Source organism: Choristoneura fumiferana, chromosome 12, assembly GCF_025370935.1.
Source record: "Choristoneura fumiferana chromosome 12, NRCan_CFum_1, whole genome shotgun sequence".
In the NCBI taxonomy this organism is placed as follows: domain Eukaryota; kingdom Metazoa; phylum Arthropoda; class Insecta; order Lepidoptera; family Tortricidae; genus Choristoneura; species Choristoneura fumiferana.
In genome coordinates this window covers 15,464,145-15,486,513 of record NC_133483.1, presented here as the reverse complement: position 1 = coordinate 15,486,513, position 22,369 = coordinate 15,464,145, and the positions used below count along the sequence as shown (strand labels likewise).

General features: G+C 36.9%; 1 protein-coding gene across 2 annotated transcripts in view; it reads right to left on the bottom strand.

The window, feature by feature from the left end:
- The window catches only part of sfl (N-deacetylase and N-sulfotransferase sfl), a 121,754-nt gene that overhangs the window by 75,679 nt on the left and 23,706 nt on the right, over positions 1–22,369 (bottom strand). The gene's annotated exons all lie outside the window — the stretch shown is intronic.

Sequence of the window (22,369 nt, the reverse complement as noted above, 5' to 3'; positions counted from 1 at the left end):
GAAGAGGCAAGTTTCCACGCAAGGCGAAGCTTTTAATTATTTTGTTTGTTGCAAGTCACATAATAGCGAGAGCGCTTCATCGCGTCACAATTCCACAAAGTATAAAGTTTCTTCAGTAACAAGTAACAACGGGTGGCTTTTAGCCGCATTCCATTGAGGTGAAGCCACTGTTGGTTCGTTTATGAAAAGCTTTCAGGTTCGACACGGCTACCGGGATGCTCTATTCAAATCGTCCTTCCTGTCGACAAGCCTTCACATAAATCAACTACTGAATAAGCTGTTTTCTCTTCTCATGAAAAGGATTTAGAACAAAACGTATCTTTACCAAACAGGGTGTACTATACTAACCACGTCATGTATGTAAATAGCCATTTCATGTCAAACGATCGTCGTAGCGTTGTATTGATAGAACGAACGGATTAGCTTAACATGGATTTCACATCGCGTTATTAGACGGCAACATGACATGACAAGATTATTTACTGCCATGGTATATTTTCCTGTTTATCTATAATAGCTGAAACATCGCAAGCATTGCAAATATTCTAGCAGACGACGTAGAGCTGACTTTAACAAAGGGTTTTAAATTATGCAATGCCTTTTAAAATATCACAATAATCCGTCGTCTTGGAATAACTCAACACAATTCCAATTCGTTTCTGTTTTATGTATATTTCTAAAATGACTTCTGTCTGAGTTCTACTGTTATGCGAAATGCGAAATTCTGAATAGGGGATATGTCTAAGAGAGGTCTGCGCAAATAGATAGGGCAGGCGAAAGTCCAGCCGCTGGTGCATAAGCCACGGCGCGTTCCGTGAGCGGCCAGTAAGCGGCTCAGTCAGCGTAGCCCGCCGGGTGAGTCTTGCAGCTCTACGAATGGAACAGTAAAGCCATGCCACAGTTATTTATCTTTACATATACCTCTGCCTCTGTAAACTCAGACGTCTGAAAGTACGTACTTATAAGAGTACTCGCGTACTCACGTACTTAAGCTAAGTATTCTCGCAACAACTTTTTACTGCGAATCGCTGAAGTTAGAAACATACCTACATAAATGCTACTTATGGATGCTTTGTAGAAAACAAGCGTTTCCTCGGTCGTAAGAAGGATTAGAGTATGTTGGGGCATTTTCGTAGAATTCTTTCTTCAGTAAGTTTATCTATTTTGATAGCTATTGAAATTTAAGTTATATTTTATGCTCAATTAGACGTTACAAACTTGTTTGAACATAAAATCGGCTGAAGTTGATAAAAAGATATTTAAATGCAAAGATTTTCTGACATAAACATGTAACTGTATACAGCGTAGGTAAATGAACTTGGTTATTTAAAGTCGAACCAGATATTCTAAAGGTTGGTCGCGTCGACAGCAATGAGAGAAACTTTTTTCATAAAAGTGCAGAGAAGCAGTGTCAAGTCGGTTCCGAAGAAACAATGCTAGCAAGTTAACATTTGTACGGGTTACTATTATAAAACTTTATTATGTCTATCCGCAAAGCTGCATTAAAAAATTGTGATGGAATTAGATACTTTCCAGCCGCAATTTATAAGTCTAGGGTTTCAAATTAAACTAGGCGAGTAGTTATTTACCAAAATTCACCCTACAAAATATAGTTTATTTAAGAACTAGCCGTTACCCGCGACTCTGTCCGCGCAGAATTAGCTACCCCGCGGGAACTATGCAATTTTACGGGATAAAAACTATTCTATGTCCTTCTCCGGAATCAAACTATCTGTATACCTAATTTCATCTAAATAGGTTTAGTGGTTTAGACGCGATGAAGTAACAAACAGACTTACAAACTTTCGCATTTAAAATATTAGTGGGATCTATCTCCGAAAGCAAAATAGCTTTGACCTATATAAAACTAAGACAACAAGCCCCGGTAAATATATATTCAATTTTCGAGAGCAAAACTTTGTATCTCCAAAAAATTTAATAAGTGAATTAGGTCGTACATGTTTTAGTCAAATACAAAACAAAAAGTAGCATTTGTTAAACCAGAACAAATGTGACCAGGGCAGAGCCTACAAGACAATTCCAAAAATGTAGACAAAAGTTTTTTCATAAATGTGCAAAAGGATCCGCAGTGAGGGCACAGATGACGGCTGGGGGCGACGGGCCGCACTTGTTCTGCAGTCAGCCTCGCTGGCAGATGTGTTAAAAGGGAGAAACGGATCTTACCCCTTTTGTAAGACTTTATCACATCGCCTGAGGCGTGACAAATAAATAAAAGAATGAATATAGAAACACTAAAAAACGCGAAAGACAAAAACTGATTCATAGGTACGACAGCGCCAGCATAAAGAATTTAGTCCAGCATATATTTTGGAGGATTTATATCATTGTGATTGATGACTAATTAATTACTGAAAACTAAATTTTAAACTCGAGAAATATACCGAGACCCGTTTATCTAAATGCTTGAGATTTCCAAGAATGTAGAACAAAGGTATTTTACGCTACAACAGGCTTGATATTTGCTAAACATGGATTTGGGTAAGTAAATGAAATGTAAGCGTAATAGCATCTTTCACTCGGTTATACACAAAAATAATAATAACCCTTACGTGTTTTGTCATTCGGCATTTTAAGCGATTGCATGCAATGTAGAATTCAGGAAAACCAGGCCAAGCCCCTTGAGTGGCCTAAACCATTTTAAGGCGTAGGTATAAGCAATAAAAGTTACCGCCGCAATCCACTAAGTAGAATAACCATAATTGGATTTGTACCGTATTATAACGCACTACAAACGGATTGTCGTGTCTAAACTAAATCAAAGTTCGTTTCCATCGGGAGTGCCGAGTCGCCTCTTTAGTGATGGACGAGACAAAGACTGCAACTACTCTGAGCCTTTTTTATAAAGTTCGGTATAGTATATCTAAACCATTTTAAATTCTAAGCGATCGGCCATTTTCTCGTTCGTCGATATTGACTCAATATTGACCCAAAGTCGCGGAGCTCCTACTTCGCGTGGCTGAAGTCCGTCACGCCGCCTTGACGCAACTCTAACCTTACCTATATTTTTACAAGTTTCCGGCACAAATAGGTTAGGTTAGGACACCAAGCCATAGGAAAAGAGGAACAGGGAATCAGACGAACAAAGAATAGACTCATTTCAAGAATAGGGAACCAGAGAAAACCGACCTAAATCGACTATCGAATAGATCGTCTTATTGAATAGACCGGAAGTCGTTTTACAACCTTCGCGTACCCAAATGCCTGGGTAAGTATGGCCAAGAATCCAAAGAGCACAACCAAACAACAGCAATACCTTCCATTTCGGTCTCGTTATCTCGCTCGTTACAAGTTGCAACATGCCCCAAACGATGATAATATTGACATATTACAAGTATTATGTGATACTACCATAACCCGCGGCTTCGCCAGCATTAGAAATAGCTTTATGCCGTCTTAACTGAACTGTTTTATTTATGCCCGTGCAATTTTTGAAATACACAACGACAATTAACAGTTGCACGATTCTTATTGCCATGGCAATGCAATAAATAAATGTCTTGGAGTTTGGCCTGAAAAAGGTTCCGGTAACAATTTGAAAGGACACGTTCGTTCGCACAACACCATCTACTGATTGAAAACGAAGTTAACACATCACGTCATCTTGAATGAGAGCTGAGGTACGTCACCATTCTTGGACAGTGCCCCTATTCTTGTTTAAACTTAAAAAAATATCCCACGGGAACGCATTACCGGGATATCAAGTATCCCATGTCTCCATCAAAGTCAAAGTCAAAATATCTTTATTCAATTTCGGCACAGAATATATAAAAATAATAGTACTTTAGGCTATAACAAGCACTTATGAATGTCAAAAAAAAACTACGACCGGTTCGGAAAAAGCTCTGATTTACAATATTATTATATGATATCTATACATCACAAGTATTTAACACAACTTTATTTTTAACACAGTAGGTTTGCTATTTGAAGGGATCGCTCGCGGAATTATTTCCAAATATTCCTGTCCATGATATAATCATAACTTAATGCAGATTTTTGTTTATCTGTATGCCAAGTTTCATGTAAATCCGTTCGGGCGTTATTACGTGATTCAGTAAAAAACACATCCAAACATCTACACGAATTTTCACATTTATAATATAAGTAGGAAGTAGGATATTGAATTGGGGACGTATTTTTCAAACCTGTGCATGTGGTGTTTATATCAATACCTTTGAGGTAGTTTTAGCAGGGCCATTATGGGCAACTTTTTGGCACACAAGATCACGTTGGTAATTTTGCACTCAGATGCCGTACCACATCACAATTTGTCACAAGTGGCCACGTGACAATTCTTTATTGCATGTCAATCACAAATTATCATTCCGATCTCTTAGCGCTTTTTAGGTAGAACTTACGTAGCAATGCGCAAAAGATTTGTGCATCTGGTTCTCGTTTCAGAGCTCGCTTTGTGCGATGCAATATCACTTGGACGTTATTGAATAGAAGCCCAAAGTAGTTAGAGTATGCATGCTCTCAGTCCTTGTCGCATTAACAGTAGCGGCACACTGCTAATCGACAAAGACTAATTAGTTCTTAACTTATTACTTCGCCATCCTTTCAGTAGACGTGAGGATCGATAAAAGCAAGACGATAAAATTAGACAATTAACTATGTTCCTTTGTAGAATCAAGACCAGCATTTTTAATATCATAATAAAATTCCCTCTTAATTATAGCAATAAGAGTTTAAGTAGTATAAATAAAATAACACAGACCAGTTTTATCTTACAAGCTGTTTCTTAAATAATGAGGTAGTAATTATTTTACGTCTCATCTTGGCCGATTGTATTATCGTTAATCATAAACCTTAATACAGCAGTAAAATGTAAATTATTACAAAGGAACTGAAATTATTCCGACGACAAATACTGTGCAAGTAAAATCCAGACAAATTCGTAAGCAGGTTAAAATAGGCTTTGCTGCGTGAGCGAGTTCCCCGAAACAAAGTAATTTGAAACGTAACGAGCGTCTAAATTGGAACATCAATGTTTGTAAATGGTGTGAAAAATATCACTTTAGTGGGTACTGGTTTTGCCCCTCACTAGCCGTCCCCCGGTACCAGCAGGGCTACTACGAAACTCGAAACTCGAAGTTCGTATCGTACCGTCCCTCTCGCTCTCGTATTAAATAGTATAAGTGTCAGAGGGACCGCACGACACGAACTTCTTGTTTCGAGTTTCGTAGTAGCCCTGCAGGAACACTAGCCACCTACCTCGGTTCATTATCACGGCTATTCCAGGAATGACGCGCCCGCTGATGGCCCGCGCAAACATTTCATAGTTTCGATCAGTTTAATAACTCGTACGGTTCCCCATTAAATTGGTTCAAAACAAACGACTAAGGTTTAGATTTAATCATTTAATTAACACGGCTGGTAAATTACTTTGTCACGATTTTTAATCCTACGAAAATATGCATAAGTACCCGTGACTTAATTAAAATTTCAGGGCCTTCGTTAACCTTTGTTTAACCGCATTTGCAGCTTATACTTTTATCATGCGTTGGTATGGTTATATGTAATAATATCCTGTAAGTATGTGAAACGATACCGTAGAATAATTAAAGCTGTTGACTTATTTTTAAAATTAATATAAAAATAAATTTATATAAAGAAAAATATACTAAAAAGATATTCGTTTTAAATTTTATTAAAAAAACCTGCAATAAAACCCATCCACGCGTACCGGTGTAGCCACGCGGATTAAGTGAGAACGACGTGAAAGTGAAACCGATTCCGACAGCCAACTATTCCGTTCCATCTTGCAATATTACGCAGCTGATTTCAACAAGAACTCTATTTATATCGTTTCAAATACATAAACGCGAAAGAATTTTAAAACCGCTGATGATTTTAATGATGGCAATAAAATTAAAATATAACGCAAGAGATTATTGAGCGGTTTTGTTGTTGGATAACATAACATAGAGAACAAAAAAAACATTGATCCGGTTCTAGAACTCAAATGTGGCTAAAATAATGGTGTCGTTGACCGGACGAGTAGGTAAATTGTTAAATTATATAATTCTTTTCAATTATGTACGTGTGACATTCATGTAAATTATAATGTAATGATGTATTGAATGAATAAATAAATAAACTAAACTTCCTACGTTCACGTGGTTGTATCAACGGAAACCTTAAAATAATCTGGCATGCTTTCAAGTGCCGCCAACCTGAATGCGAAGTATTCAGTTCATCAAAACCAGATGTTTCCAAGTCCTATTTTAATACGGGCATTAACAAGGAGTGTCGGCCGGCACAAAACGAACGTGAAGTTCTCAAAACTATTGAAATCATACGTCATCTTACAAATAACAAAAAACCAAATTCACGTTATATAACGTTTGACTTACTCGTTTACGAACAAAAAAAATGCTTCGATCTCGTCTTTTTTAAGTGCAGAAACAAAAAAGGTCAGACAAACAAATCATGAAATCGAATCAAATACTATAAGCAACACAGCAAACTTCAAAGTGCGGTTAAAAATAAAGCATATCAGAAAGATAAACTGAACAAACTAGCCAAGATTACACATACACGGACACGAGAGTCGGTCACAAAACGAGCACAACTCTTCATTGCGCCTACAACGGGGTACGGCTTATAAAAATTCAGAGCATTTAAACTGAAAGAGGTTCGGCGACATTAAACGTTTTAATGTTATAAACAAACAGTGGATGTTGGCGGGTCTCCAAGTGGGCTGGAAGCCCGGCGTGGCGCTTCGCTGCCGTGCCCTACACAAGCGCCATTGCGAACGTCATTTTACAATTGCAACTATTGCTCTATCTAACCAACGCTGCCGATTACAGCTTACTATCTTCAGTTAGATCCAGGTGACCTATAAAAACTTTTTGCATCGAGCACTGAAGCAGGAATTAGCTAATAAAATAAGGTGTGTTAGTGTTTTGTTTATAATTATAACATAAACTTGGCTAGCTTATTCTCGGTTTTAATTAAAGCGAGTAGATAAGTGGCTTAGCTCACAAGTTGCGCAGTTATAGAGGTCCTATTATCTGCGTGAAATTTGACTCACAAACCGCAGTCTCCCTAGCGGGTCGACATAACTCGACCCAAGTTGAAAGCTTCAATTACGGCGAGTGAGTTGTTCACGCAGGTGACTCCTTAATTACAGGGTCGAAATTGAGCTGCCCATTCAGCTGACACGTTTGCAAACGGATTATCATCTCCCATTTCATATATACGAAGCCTGTTGTGAAGCCTTTGCACATATACGTTTAAACCACGTCGTTAGCCGCGGTTTTAACTGAGATATGAATGAAAAGAAAATGGTAGATGTACGTGTTATTTAGATCGATTCAGTACTGAATAGAGATGAATTTCAATTCACTGAGCGATTAATATATTTAATGACGGTATTGCTACTTTTGAACGGTGCTTTCAATTAAGTATATTTAATTTTAGAGATTATTAACCTGACATCTATAGAGGGTTAAATAGCAGTTTGTATGCGAAACGTATCCATGCTCATCGTAATAAAAAGGTAATCGAGTGGTAAGTACCCCACATGCGACTTTTCCCAAGTCCCAAGCATATAATGGCAGCAATAGGCGCCTTAACATTTGCTATTCCGCCTACGTTTGCCTGTTGGAACAGACAATTGAGTCGCGGCAATAACGTTTTGCTTTAACTGTTACTCGTATTTCCTTCAAGATAAAAGCTTACAAACCAATCTTATGTTTCGGAGAAAGTGAGGTCTTGGATTTGAAATTTGCTGTAAATTATTTAGAAAGTTTATTAAATTATGTATGGACCTCATAATGTTCACTACTTAAAACTTTTAATTGATCACCACATACACAACGGCACAAAATTTGGCCCACTCTACATACAAAATTACCTATAACTGCATACATTTGAGGGCCAGATTTTTTGCCGCTCAGTACCTATAAATAGTTTACGTAGTTTTAAAATGTTCGTACTTCCTTCAGCCGTTGGTTTGTTACAGTTATAACATCGCTCACTAAAAGCTACTGAGGCAAACCAATGAAACCCGCACAACATTGGAAGTGCTCTTTGATTTGTATGAAAGATGTTCAATCAAAAGATAAATACATATTACGAGTTACTTTTTGATTTGATGAATAAAGTTTCCACTTTCCCTTGAGTCTGATGTGACGTCACGTCATCAACTATTTTGTACTTCTTCCACGTTAGAAACAAGAACTGTTTGTTTCAAATCTAGATTTAATTTCAAACTAAAACATGTTATGTCCGAAGTAAATTAGTATTGGATTGAGCTAAGCTTTGACTACAGCGACGGAAGTTTTACGAATTTCGCAATTTCAGTAACTAAACTCGTACCTAGCATTGCATATAACAGTTCAAATAATATTCAGCAGCAGTATCTCCACAAACGGCTTGAAACTAATTCATCGTTTAATTGAAAATGTTCTTTTATAGTGGAAGTCTGTCAAAAATACTTGAATTAAAGGAAGGAGTCGGCAAACGACGGTCTCATTCAACATTCGGAGGACGAATCTGTTACATTCAAAATTTTCACACAAATTAAAAAGGCTCTAGCTTCGAAGCGGCATTATTTAGGCCCGTCCATCCCAAGGGAATCCAATTTGCGGTCCCCGACGTCTCTCGTAAATGGAATTTCGGCCTCACTCCAGAAAGGCTATTTTAACACATTATCAAATAATTTGTAACTAAGTTTTAACATGCCACTATCAGCACATAAACCTGTTAACAATTTAAGCGAAAAAAAAAATAGCAGTTTTTCGATGTAAACTTGGTAGGTTTCAAACTACATTTCCACGAATTTCCCTGCTTCTAATAAAGATCAGCTCAAATTTTATCTAGACTGAAAAACAAATTAGAGTACGCTTCCTTTTTAGAAGTGCATTGTATAACCTGTAATATACTTTTATGGTGTAGCTCAATATTCCGGTCCATTCTAAATTGAGCTCAAAATAATTACATCGCAGGTAGTATATTATACTGCATGAAAACCAGGCAAGCGCGAGCTTGTCACGTCGATTGAAGAGATCTCAATACGTGTACTGTAAATAATTATAGACCAAAATGTCTAGGGCAGTTGCGTCTGTTCTTGATTTTGAGTTATTTCTGTACCAAGTTGACGTTGTAATATTCGAACTTGTTTTTCTTTTGTTTATAACATTTAGATTTTAATTGCGTCTGGATTTTTGTAACCATTTGTTTAATATTCTGAACACCATCACAAGTCACAGACATGGAACCCCAAAACAGACACCAGAGCGGGTTTAATTACGCCCGGAAATGAAATGTGGAAGTCCGGAACAAACAAACGAAGAGTTACTTTTTTGAATCAGATACATAGGTGGAAAACGTAAATAAATAAGATATTTTTTATAAAGCCGAATTCTATCAGAGTACAAGAAGTTTCTCGTGAAACAGAATGGCAATTAAAGCGCTATGACGCTTTTTAATAAAACATGTTGAGCTGAAAATTAATTGGCTTCATCAATCCGTATCAAGAGTTGTGTTACAACTTACAAGGAGAGACGTCGGGACGGGTTCAGGTTACATTATTAAATATTTGGAGTGAGTAAATGTCTCAGACACTGGGTAATTTCTGGTGACAAACGAGCGGTTGAACGCCGGCTGCGTCTCGCGAAAGGAGTCCGTCACGTGCGCACGGTAAATAAAATTGGTTCAAGTAAGCCTCCCCGACTCTCCGCCCACAACCAAACGCGGGATGACAAATCTCATTATGTATGCAAATATCACGGGTTTTAGCGCCGAGCGCTGTTGCCCACTTTATTATAGAGAATTATAAACAGTATCTCTCATTATATCATCGTAAACGCAACTCACTTACACGCGAAAAACACAACCCTATAAGATCAGACAGCCCGTTCACCCGTGTCGTTATATGGCTAGAATTGTATGCGTCGGTTACGTGGAATTTAAGTGCTCCATCCCATGTAATGATAAGCTGCGATAATAAAGGGGAAAGTGTACGTTTTTCGTATTTTAGGCCCGTATCGGTATGGATGAGGTCCTTCTTCCGCGTGGCGGAAAAGCGAGTCGGCCGAACAGCGCGGACGCACGCTGAATCCTAAAATAGTAAATCAGTTCATTGTTGTGAACGGCTGAATATTCAGTTACCCACGTGCCACTTTTTCGAAAAGATTTTTAAATTTCATGATCACCTCTGTTACAATATTAGGCAGGGATGACGCGCTCTAAATTTTGATTTGACAAGGAAGTTTATTACAAGATCAACGAGCATTGCAAACGAAGCCGTCAGCTGTTTGTTTATTTACTGACATATATGTAGGGTCATTCACGATGACGCATGTCGTGGTTCTTATTACAATGTCATTAATGTCTAATTTTGACAAAATCATGCGTTTTCGTGGATAAACAGATACTTGAAAATTTTGTTGAAGTTTATTGATAGCTACCTCGAGCGTTTGCTTAACTGACACTACAAAATGTTCATATTGACATAGCAAAGTTTAATTCACAACATTAAACTCTAGCTCGTTGTATTTTACCCAAAGATGATGGTTCAGTACATGAGCAATGCAAACTAAAAGAATCGAAAATGTTTAAAACGTGATTCAAATTCGCAGCTTATTTTCTTCTAGCTTTTCTCACCCCACGTAATATTCCACCATCTCAATGCGACAAACAAAGAGAAATAAAACTCATTACTTTGATTAGTTTCCGAAACTTGTAAAAGTAGCTGATTCGGATAGTAATACGTCAGCCGTCATAACAATCTCCACATTAAGGAAACAACCCAAGATATAAATGGGACGTGCGATCATTAACGAATCATCACGTCCTGTTAAAAAGGGCAACGTGGTAGTTATTACTTTTAAGCGGATTTGGTCATTTCTAGCAGTTCCTAAGCGAGGGTTCACTCTAACACTTACGGTTACCTGCGCATGGCAGTGACAAGGGTATTGCACATCCTCGGGAGTCAGTGTAAGGACTTTAAACAGAATAGCCAGCGCCTCAGAGGTCGGCATGCATTAGCGCCTACTGCCTAGGAACCTAATATTTACTCAGCGTTACTCCCTGTTTGTTCAGCAGGCTTTGTCAAGCCCGCCCGCTCGGCTCTAACCTGTTGGGCTCTTAGCATATACACAAGCACTTCCAAGTTGTTTTTTTAGGCTCTACTAAGGCTGTACTTTAAAAAAGAAATACGTGGAAAGATAGGCTTATGCAGGCTTGTCTATCATGTAATTGAAACGATAAAGTCCTAATTTCTCGGATAAATAGGATAATAGACACCGGACGGAGCAATAACTTGCTAATTCAATAAAACATTGCAAAGCTACCGGGAGGTCTGTTCCTATCCGCATAAAGTTCGCCGGGTAGAAATCAAATCTTCGCTGGCTGTCGTTTAGCTTGATTTGGCTGTAAACAACCTGCCACGGGAGGACGTGCTTGCTTTCAATAATTTGGGGAAGGAAATTGTGACAGGTCGGCCATCGAAAAACGAATAGCATCGAGTAGTTGTTTCGATATTCGTTTTGGAGCATCTATAGAGGTGAGGGGCGTTTTATGTCTGTTACGAACATGGGAAACATGGCAACAAAGTGACACGGAGGCGTAAAACGCGGAAATCGTAGCTGACGATGCCGCCGCTGTCTCATCGTCGGCTCGGATGGGACCGTAACGCGTGCCTTATATCCGCCACGGAATGGAACGTGCTTCCATTCCAATATCGATGCCGCCGAAACCGAAACACCACTAGTCTTAGCAGGATTTGAGCGCGGAACTTATTATCCAGCAGAGACGTTTTTGTAATTCGTGATTCGCTTACTAACTAGTTACTAGGCTATAATGTGTTTTTATTTTGTGAAGAAATGCGGTGTAAAAATAAGTGGGAGGTAGGAAGATCATACTTTTTATAAGAAGATGTTTTTATATAATAAATTATACCCACTAATATTTGCGATAGGCATGAAATTAAAATTTTACCAGAATGTGCAGACCCTTAAGTACTAGGTTATTATACGGCAGGGGTGGGGGGGATGTTCTTAAAGAAGACTAATTTGTTCAACTATACCTGTCTTATTCTCAGACAAATAGAATTAAGTAAAAGACAAAGACAGTGACAGATGTTTCCTTCGGAGGAAAGTCTCATGAGTTCGTTCTATTCAGAATTTAATTAGAACTAGTAAGGTATGTTTAAAATGTAACCTTGAAGTATACATTTTATTGCGAAGTAAATTGAAATCATAATGAACCGATAAATCCCGTAGTTTTTAAATTTAATTTCAATGAAAGGAATTTCGTCACGATATAAAAGGTTGACTGGTAGAGATCCCTTAAAGGGATAAGTTCGCCTTTGTACATATATGTCATTGTTTGTCATTGTGTTTGTTTACTTATTTTGTACAATAAAGAGTTTACATACATACATACATACTTCTATATAATTTACCGTTTATTTAAGGTATTGGTAGCTTATTATAAGTAGGTATACAAGTGTGGAAATCCACATTATGGTATGAGAATTGAGATGTAGGTATCATTTGGTTCCCATTTTGCCACGTTAATACTCACGGAATACTTTTTGTGTCGGCTCGAGTTCTAGTCCAAAGACTAAGACTATTTTTACTTACTTTAACAACAAACAAAATCCTGCTCTCTTTCTAAACGAACTGTAGGTATTTCAAAACATTTGAACGCCATTCACGTGTTACAGCGCAAATTCTTTTAATGCTCTGATACAGCGAACGTTTTATTGCCAGAATTTCGTGGATACAATAAAATTCTCTTTGTTACATAAACGTGGCGAAAAATCGTCGAGCGACGTCGCAGGATGTCACAAGCCGTCACTCCCGGGGCGGAGCTAGACCCGAATTAAATTCCTGTACTCTTCGCCAATGCGGCCACGTTCTCGGCACAAATTTTGCGAAAAAGTTAAGAAAAAGTGTGGGTATATCCGTAGAATTAGGGAGGTTAGTTTATTTGGGTATTTTGCGACGGCTGGGTGAGCGTCGGTCGTAAAAGAGCGGGGGTGGTATCAAATGTCGCGCTAATGACGCGTTGTCGTACAACTGAAACAATTGCGAAGTGGAAAAGCGAGTTATGGTTTCTGTGAGGGGAGAGGACGGGCGAGTGCATTAAGATAAAGCGCGTTGGGCGTCCGCCAGCGTCTCAAGTGTCCGGTGGTGCCTAGCGAAATTAACGTTTCTTGCATCCCCATAAATACTACCTACAGGTAGGTCTATTGATTATCTGCATAAAATTAATTACTCATTAACTACTCTGTGAAAAATTCAAGGGTTTCGTCTACTTATTATAATGGTTTAGTGATTGGTGGTACAAAAGCTTAAAGATTAAAATAAGTACTTATGAGTCAATGGATTCAATTGGTTATTTATAGCAAAACTATTTGAGCAAAATTACTTTTACAAATTACTCACTAGCAACATATTTAATTTGTTGTTCATTTAAGTATCCATAAAGGCCTCTTTCGTCGCTCATTGATATTGATAAAACAATTGTGACAGATATCGGTGATGACAATTCACAAAATTGTCTGTCACATAAAATTTATCAATGAGTGGTGAAACGACAGATATTTATTGAATAGGTATTGGCTCTGTGCACGACATCAGCGCCACCTAGCGTCCACAACTTTTTTGGCTATGATGCTCTGACGTTTTGAAAATCAAACCTATAACGTATTAATTTCTAATACAAGATTACTGTGATACCGTGATTTGGGTGGACAAAAGGTTGTTAATTTATTTTTGGTCATTAAAATTAAATGAGGTAAGTACAATTTATTCAAAAAGTGTGTTTTATTTTCGTTATTTCAGGGTTTGTTTACTTCATGAATAGTTAAACTTTTACTGTAAAACGAAAAGACAAAGCTGTTTCTTTGAATAATAGTAAAATTATATAATTGTTCTTATATCGCTAGTACTAAATTAAATATCGTTTTCAGATCAAAATGAGTATCATTTTGAAGACCGGTTTTGTGAGTATCACTCAATATAAAATTTCAACCACAAACCGTCATTAATTGGATGCATGTAGTACAGTACAAATTAGATGGTAGGATACATTAAAATAAGATCGTACATGCTACCCATGTAGGGTGTTGCAATGTCTTAAATCTAACATATGGGTAAGCATAATATCGTTGCATGCGAACCATTACCATTCCTGAATACATTACATTGCATAGAATAATCACATTGGTCAAAACAATAAAATACAATACAAAATGACGATCTAAATTGAAAGTAAAATACTGATTGAGAAATAATGTAGAGGAATTAAGAACAAAACAGGGACAGTGTTCAATAATTCAAGCTCGCATCATAACACAAACATCTATTACTAAAATTAGGTAGTTAAAGTCTATACAAATTGCTTTGTTAATGACAGATTCATATAAGTATGATAGATGACAGAGCCTACATTATTTCTTATTTTGGCCACTATGAGCTCTGCGATAGATTTCTTTACCCCCACCTAGTACTTCGCACCCTCCCAATATAAACCCAATAACTCGATCTAATAATTAAAAAAAAAAGAACGTAAACTTCTACATTATAGTGTTCTTTTTTCAACAGTCAATTATTTCGACTTATCAGGTTTGACCAGGGAACAATATTATTAGTATACTTAAATGATATGGTGTGTTAAAAAACATTTGGACAGAAAAATTAAACCACCGAAAAACTGAAAAGCAAACAATTTTTTTTTATTTAACCTTAATCTAGGTACTAGTTTGAAGTCGGTGCCTCAGCACGAGCCAGCAGTTATTGAAGCCCAATATATAGTATGTAGGTGAGGTAGAAGACTATAGGCCCACTCCTGCTGGCTCGTCCTGAGACACAGACTTCGAACTAGTACCTAGATTAAGGTTAAATAAAAAAGGTTTATTATTTTTAGCTTTTCATTTTTTTCGGCGGTTTATTTTTATGTTAAAAAGTCTTTATTTTATACATTTTTCCACCGTTGGGGTAATTTCTTTTTCAAAATTGATATAGTACTGTCCAATAAAAAATAATTATCAAAATTGGATTACTCTGTAAAAAGTTATGCCTGGTCATGCATTAAAATCAGTGACTGATCAATCAATCATCCCCTGTTTTCCTACCCTTAGGGTAGGATTTTTTTTCCAAATTGAAATGGGACCACCCTCGGGATATCCGCTTTCCAATAAAAAAAGAATTATCAAAATCAGACTACTCTGTAAAAAGTTATGCATGCTCATACATAACAAAAATATATACGCGTCGACTTTGAGAACCTCCTCCGTTTTTTTTTCGTCGGTTAAAAATCCATAAGATATCTAAACGTCGTTTCTGTCATTTTCGTGATTCTTTGTAATAAAACAAATCATCTTTGTAGAAAATAATTAGCACAGAGCACAGTTTAAGCAGATTTGGTTCCTTGGTAACCAGAAATTCGTAATCTTTATTTGGATTAAGTAATTTTCGATATAGATAAGTACTCGTAGGTATTTAATTTACGAGACGGCATTATTACTGACACAGTCAAAGTGCCTTTGTAATGTCGTGAAAGCGTGTCAATCTCAATTATTGTCCTCGTCGAGTCATCGGAATATAAGGTCGCTTTTAGTATAATTTTAACAAACTAAGAAAAAGATTTCTAAGAAATACAAGCATTTGTACATGTGTTTTAATATTTATTAATTTTTATTCAAGCGAAAAAATGTATCTACAATAAAATTTCTGAGAGAATAGAGGTCAAAGATACGATGATAAGATATACTAGCTTGGTCATTCATTAATTTCAACGAATGGCTTAGTAAGTACATTTCTAATTAAACGTCGCAGTAGTAGAACTGAGCCAAATATCAATAAACGGAGATGTCGGAAATGCAATAAGCCATTGAACCGTCGTGCAGGTCGGCAGAGAGGCAGTCAGCAGTTTCTTTGAAGCGCATCCTCAGTTGGGAGACAATAATGAATTCAGGGTTGAAGGAGGCGCTCTCGAGTTTGCTCGTACGATCCACTTTGCACTTCCGCTCTTATAAAGCGATTAATGACAGCGACCTTTGAGACGATCAAAATAAGAAGGAAATAAAATGCAATCACGGAAAGGCCTCTTTTTGGAATCGTAAGAGTTTTGTCACGTACTGTGCGCTTTTGGAATTGTAATTAATTATCCTAAGTATGTTTTACATCTCTCGGTTTTTTTCGCTTAAATTAATTTTTTATTTTATAATTTTTCTCCAGTTTTTTCATGATATTATTTTATAAAACATAATTTTGGACGTTTTCACTTGCCTACCTTTCAACTTAGCTACATAAATGTCAGCCGGGAAATACATTTCCTGTTTCAAAACATTCCAGGAAAAGCGCTGACGTAACGCAAGCAGACGACATATTCATGTTTTGATGGGAAAAGTATTTAAGTATGTTTATTCCCAACTCTTGATGGCATAAATATTGGGACAAGAGCGGCAAAATTATTCAAAGAGTAAAACGATTACGCGCAAGTAAAAATAAATCATCCATTGAAACGTCTTAAATGAAACAAGTAGGTACCTAATAAACGATTAAAGGAAAAATAGAAGATTCAAAATAGTAAGCCGATTGCTCATCATCGCATTAACCGTACCTAGGTATCGAAGTCCCGGGAGTAACGTACGAGTACGAGTATAATTTGTTTTATGAAAAAACAAAAAAAGGTAATATTTAATTTCTGGAGGTAGAAACAAGTAGGTAGGTATTTTGTTAGACATGGCTGTGTCGCGATAGTGAAACACAAACACTTTCGACATCTTCAATAGAACAACAATGCAGTGCAATAAAGTACGAATGCGCTAAGCAATTCCGTTACATGGTAGTCAAGTGTTGTTGTGCCATTAGTCGTGACTTGGCATCGAGTTAGGTTGCTAATGTGCAATCAAATAGCGTCTGCGACTGCTAGTTAACTATGCGTGCGCTCTATGAATTCAAATAGACCCAGTAATTGCCACAACAATGTCTTGTATACACATTTATCATCTGATTTATTTGGTTTAGTATGGCACCTTGAATTAGGGATTAACCGCTGGGACCAAATAGTTTGAGTTACGATCGCCAACATAATGAATAGGCAATCTGGAACGCTCCCCCGGACCGCATGTGAAACTTAAATAATATGGAAACATTAAAACAGAAAACTTCAGTTTGATTAAAATAGAATCTCAGTTATATTTGTGTACTGAGCAAGCATAAACACGAAGTTGTTCAAAGGGTGCGAACGTCTCAACTTAACCGCCGCGACCCGGATTTCGTGCCAAATATTTATTTTAATTACATCTCGGTTCCTTCAAAGCCCAAGTTAAATGTCTCCACCACTTTCCACGCCGATATACTGAATTAATTTAAGGTTTTAACGTCTTTAATTATTAATTCAGCTTTAACTACGTAACAATGTCACTTAGGAGAAGATTAAAGAGAAATTGTAGGTAATAGATTACGCCGATCACTGTACGCTAAGTCGTTAAACGAAACCCAGTAAAATTGAAAATGTATAGTATGACAGAAAAAATATCTAGCGAGGAATATCGACGAGAAGTTACCTCTGGGAAATACAGACGGAATAATATGAGTAGCAGATAATTAAGTAGAGACTGCGGATTGAAGAGACCTACTTTCGCTAAATGAGGAAGTGGATTCGCAAAATGATATGCGTCACGATGAAAGAGCTTCATTTAAAAATAAACAACCCTTTTAGTAAATAAGAGACCTTACATCGAATACTTTTCACATTGAGCTGTATCAGAGTTTGTTCATTTGGAATTCGCTACGGTGTTTGTTTTTAATACGCTTTTGCCAGTACGGTCGGAAATGAACAGTCAAAGCGGACTTAATTAAAACTAACCAGGCGGAGTGACATCGGTACTGGACAGGAGGCACAATGGCTGCGAGGACAAAACGACGGCGGCCGTCATAACCGCTGTGCGCTGCAGTGCCTACCTGTAAGTCGAGACCTCACCTCGGCAAATAATCCCTTACCTATAACAACCTAATTTTAGGTAACTCATTCGTATTGCTGGCTTAAAATAAATAAAGTTTAGTATTAAGACGAGCCACCTGAAAATAATTGTCACGCTAGCTCCGCGGCATAGGGCTCAAGAACTTAAAATAATTCTTAAAAGTAGGTAATCTACGCAAATAAGATTTACCCCACTTTGCTAATTTTAATAATAACTACTATCACTCTTGAAAGTATTGTAGCATGAATTCTGATAGTTCCAGAATATTTAGCAAAATAATATATTTCTACTTATGAACTCCAACCTATCGAGACAATTTTCAGTAATTGTGTACCTACCTCAATCTGCTAAAATATATAATGAAAAATAAAGTATCGAAAGACAAATTGGCAAAAAAATTATGGTTCCTCTTAAATAAAATACTGTTTTTATTAGCCGCCACTATCTCTTTACCAAGAACATGAAACAATGTCTCGAGTCTAAAAGACCATAATATCTCGTTGCGTCAAGGATACTCTCGTCCTAATGCCCTTCTTACGTTAGTGCGCGCAGTTTGTTTTATCCCACCGCGTATCTTGAATATTAATGAAAGTACGAATTTAACTAGGCACAATATAAAGCCACAAATACTCCGAACTCGTGTCTGAATCTGCGATCTAAATTCTCTTACTGTGATTATAATTCGCGGTCGGATACGTTTCGGTTTATTAAGCTCTGCATATTCGTGCAGAACGTGACGTGAAACATGTTTTAATTAAGTAATAAGTAAGCACAACCAGTCGTTTCTGTATTTAAATCTAATTAGATTATGTACCGCTGTTGGTAAATGTAAATAGGAAAGGTATGAAGGAGTCACATCTGGTGTTGGCGCTTGCCACGTGCGCTGTTGCTCGCGTCTGCAAGGACGCACGTCAAGAAAACACATCCAACTGTCCTACTCTAAGTGAAATGTGTGTTGTCATGCTTGTTACTTTTCACTTGAAAACAGCTAAAACGGTTGGTATGTACTTAGGTGAATTTCGGAAAGAACACAATTAATTATGAGGTACTTTTAATTTAAAAAAAATTGTAGATTCATACAACGTAAACAAATGAAGTCCACAATATATTTTTTGGAAATTCTCATGGGAACTTAGTAAAACCTTGGGAATCTAATTCAGCTGCAATTCCCTAATGGTTTACCCGACCGAAGCCGCGGGCAAATTCTAGTCTGCGCATAAATTCTGAGCACGTCCGGTGATATAAATTTATAACGGCGAAGCGGAGCGAAGACAGGCGGCGCACTGTGGCCTCTAAGAATTTATTAAATAAATTAATTGTCCCAAAACGAACGGCAGCATGAATACAGAGAGAAATTAAACTGTTTGGTAAAATCGAGTCACCCGTGTAACTCAATCAGTAGTAAATCTTATAATTCCTAATACTAACTTTTATTTTATAATGCAAATGTGAGTTATTTGTACGCTTTCACTCTTAAAGTACCTAAATTGTATTCGTATAGTTATCACGGGCGCTCGATAATCGAATTCTTAACATACGAAGGCGCGGGCAACAGCTATTATTTTATATTTATTATTTTTTAGCTATTATACATTTATTATTACTTAAACAATAAAAAAAATTGCAAGTTTAAATATAATTCAACAAGTCTAAAGAAACAAAATGATCTCTGAAAACGACGTCGCGAATGTAAACTGCAATAACATTTCAGAAGAGAAAAAAAGTGACCAGCGTTAAGGCGTTAAGTGAAATTGTCAGGAAAGATAAAGCCAAGTTGCTAACAGGTACTTCCGGATAATACCTAAATACAAAAGTTTCAGTAAAATACAGATCTTAAGTGCAGCGCTCAAACGGCTCCAACTAAATAAATTTTAATGGACAACTTCCTCGAATAGCCGAGTGTTCGCTTCAATTCTTTTAGCAAGACTATTTTAGAACTCTCGTCATTAGTTTCTACAGTACTTTCTTGTTTAAGGTTTGGTATAAGACCAGAGAATATGAGCGGGACGCAACGACGGAATCAACAAGCTAGTAAGAAAGGCAGCTGCAATATACACCGAGATTAAGATTTTATTGACGCGCGCAACCTTTGGTGCGCGAGCCCGACTCGCACTTGGCCGCTTTTTTTAATATACTCTATTTCATGTTCCACTACTGGGCAAAGGCCTCCCTTTTTTTGCTCCATTCTCGGCTATCAAATGTAAGCTCCTGCCATCCCGAGTGATAAACAACTACAATCTAGATCATCTCGCCATTTTCGGTCTGCCTCTATATCGATACCCAAGCGCTAAAAGTTTTTCCTTATCGATTTGTTCCCAACTGTATATCTAATGAGCAGGAAGCCATAGCGATCAATGTCATGTCAACGAGACGTTTAACGAATATTTGGAAGGACGCCGGCAGTCGGCGTGGCGATCCACTTTTCCAATAAACCGCCCGACGGAGTGCATAACGTGCCGGGATTACTTATAGCCCCCGGACCGACCAAACAACAATATTTGTCGGTCCGGGACACTAGATTAATTTTTCCCGGGGCGTTTTAATTCTTGCTCTGGGTACTCTCTAAGATTTTTCTCCGCCATGCCGCGAACAGAAAAACAACAAAGAGCGGTACTTTTTGCTTGGCTTCGAGTTTTTATTTGGGTCAATAAAACAGCTTTGATCTGTAATTAATCGTATGCTGTGCAGAAATTTACAGTGGTATGATGAAAAAAAAATAGATACCTGCCTACATACAGAAATATTTCTTTAAATTTCAAATAACGGCGCGGTGAAAGAACAGGAAAAATATATATCTAACCTATGTTATCTTTTTTGGACATAGGTCTGGGATGGGTTGGGGGGAACGACTTTCTACGACTGGTTTTTATTTACCACAAATATAATTCAAATATTAGCTTTATTATAATTATTAGCTTTCATTTGATTCCCATATTGTTACAATACAAAAAATATTTTTTTATTCCTTCGCCATATTTTTTTTCGCAGACGCCATATTGAAATATTATATACCCTATGTCACTCCGACAGTTATGACGAATCCAATGATACCTCATATGTTACAATCCGTCCAGCCGTTTAGGCTGCAGCGAGGACCAAAGAAATGGACATACATAAATACATACATACATACTTACATACATACATACATACGCTCGAAAACATAACCCTCCTTCGGGCAGTCGGGTAATTAAGTTTATCATAGGCATTGGAAACAGATTCTACGTTGCGATCCTATTATAAAATATGGCTGATATACTCCTAACTACATGTATAAACAAATAAGTATATAATCACTGAAACTAACAAGTAAAAATTTCGCTTGTTTATTTTGAAATCAACTACAGTCTATTCAATATAGGAATGGACAGAAGGAAAATAGGTTCTTTATAATGCCAGCTTTAGGAAGTCATTTAAAAAAATGCATTTTTTTTTTAGTACACGGTCTAAACTTTTCTAATTAAAATATCGAAGACGTCAATATTACTTTCAATTATTCATTAACTAACTGTTGCCCGCGACTTCGTTCACGTAGAATCCGTTTATTGCTATCCCGCGGGAACTATGCAATTTTTCGGGATAAAAACTATTCTATGTCCTTCCCCAGGACTTGTACTATCTGTATACCTACCCAATTTCACCTAAATCGGTTCAGCGGTTAAGACGTGAAGCAGGTAACAAAAAAACATACAGACTTACAAACTTTCGCAATTATAATTAATATTAGTGAGATTAACTTTGCTATTTTTCATATCATAATTTAAAAACAATAAAAAAACTTTTCCTATTTCGTTAAAAACAGAAACGTCTTCCTATAAAATACCTAAAGAGGCAGAGGTAAAAACTTTCTGCAAGAAACGGAACGTTTATAATATTGTTTACTCATGAAAAATTTTGTACATTATTTATAGTTTTTAATCGCTAGTTTGGATCAAAATGTGATGATTTAATCATATACGAATAGTTAACTTTTCACAACTAAAGCACTGCACCAAATTTGATGAAATTTGGAATTGAAAAAAAGATTGAGCTTCATAGCAGTAACTACGAGTAGAATATTTTTAAACAGGGAAGACCGGATGGTTCCACGAAACACAGTTATTAAATTATGTATAAATATAAATCGAACTACTATTATGTAGCAAATTACGTATTAATATTGTGTTATTTTGTAAGTACATTACGTATTAATTAATCTACTTACAAACTAAACAAAATTACGACTTCATCTTATTACTTCTTTTATTCATCATCATCATCATCATCATCATCATCATTATTAGGACTTCACAAAAAATGTTTAGAACCCCTTCTCTGTGACCTTCTAGAGTCCAATGTTATCCTGAATGGACTATAGATAAATAATACTTATTTCGGAATTCGAACTCTCCTTCGTAA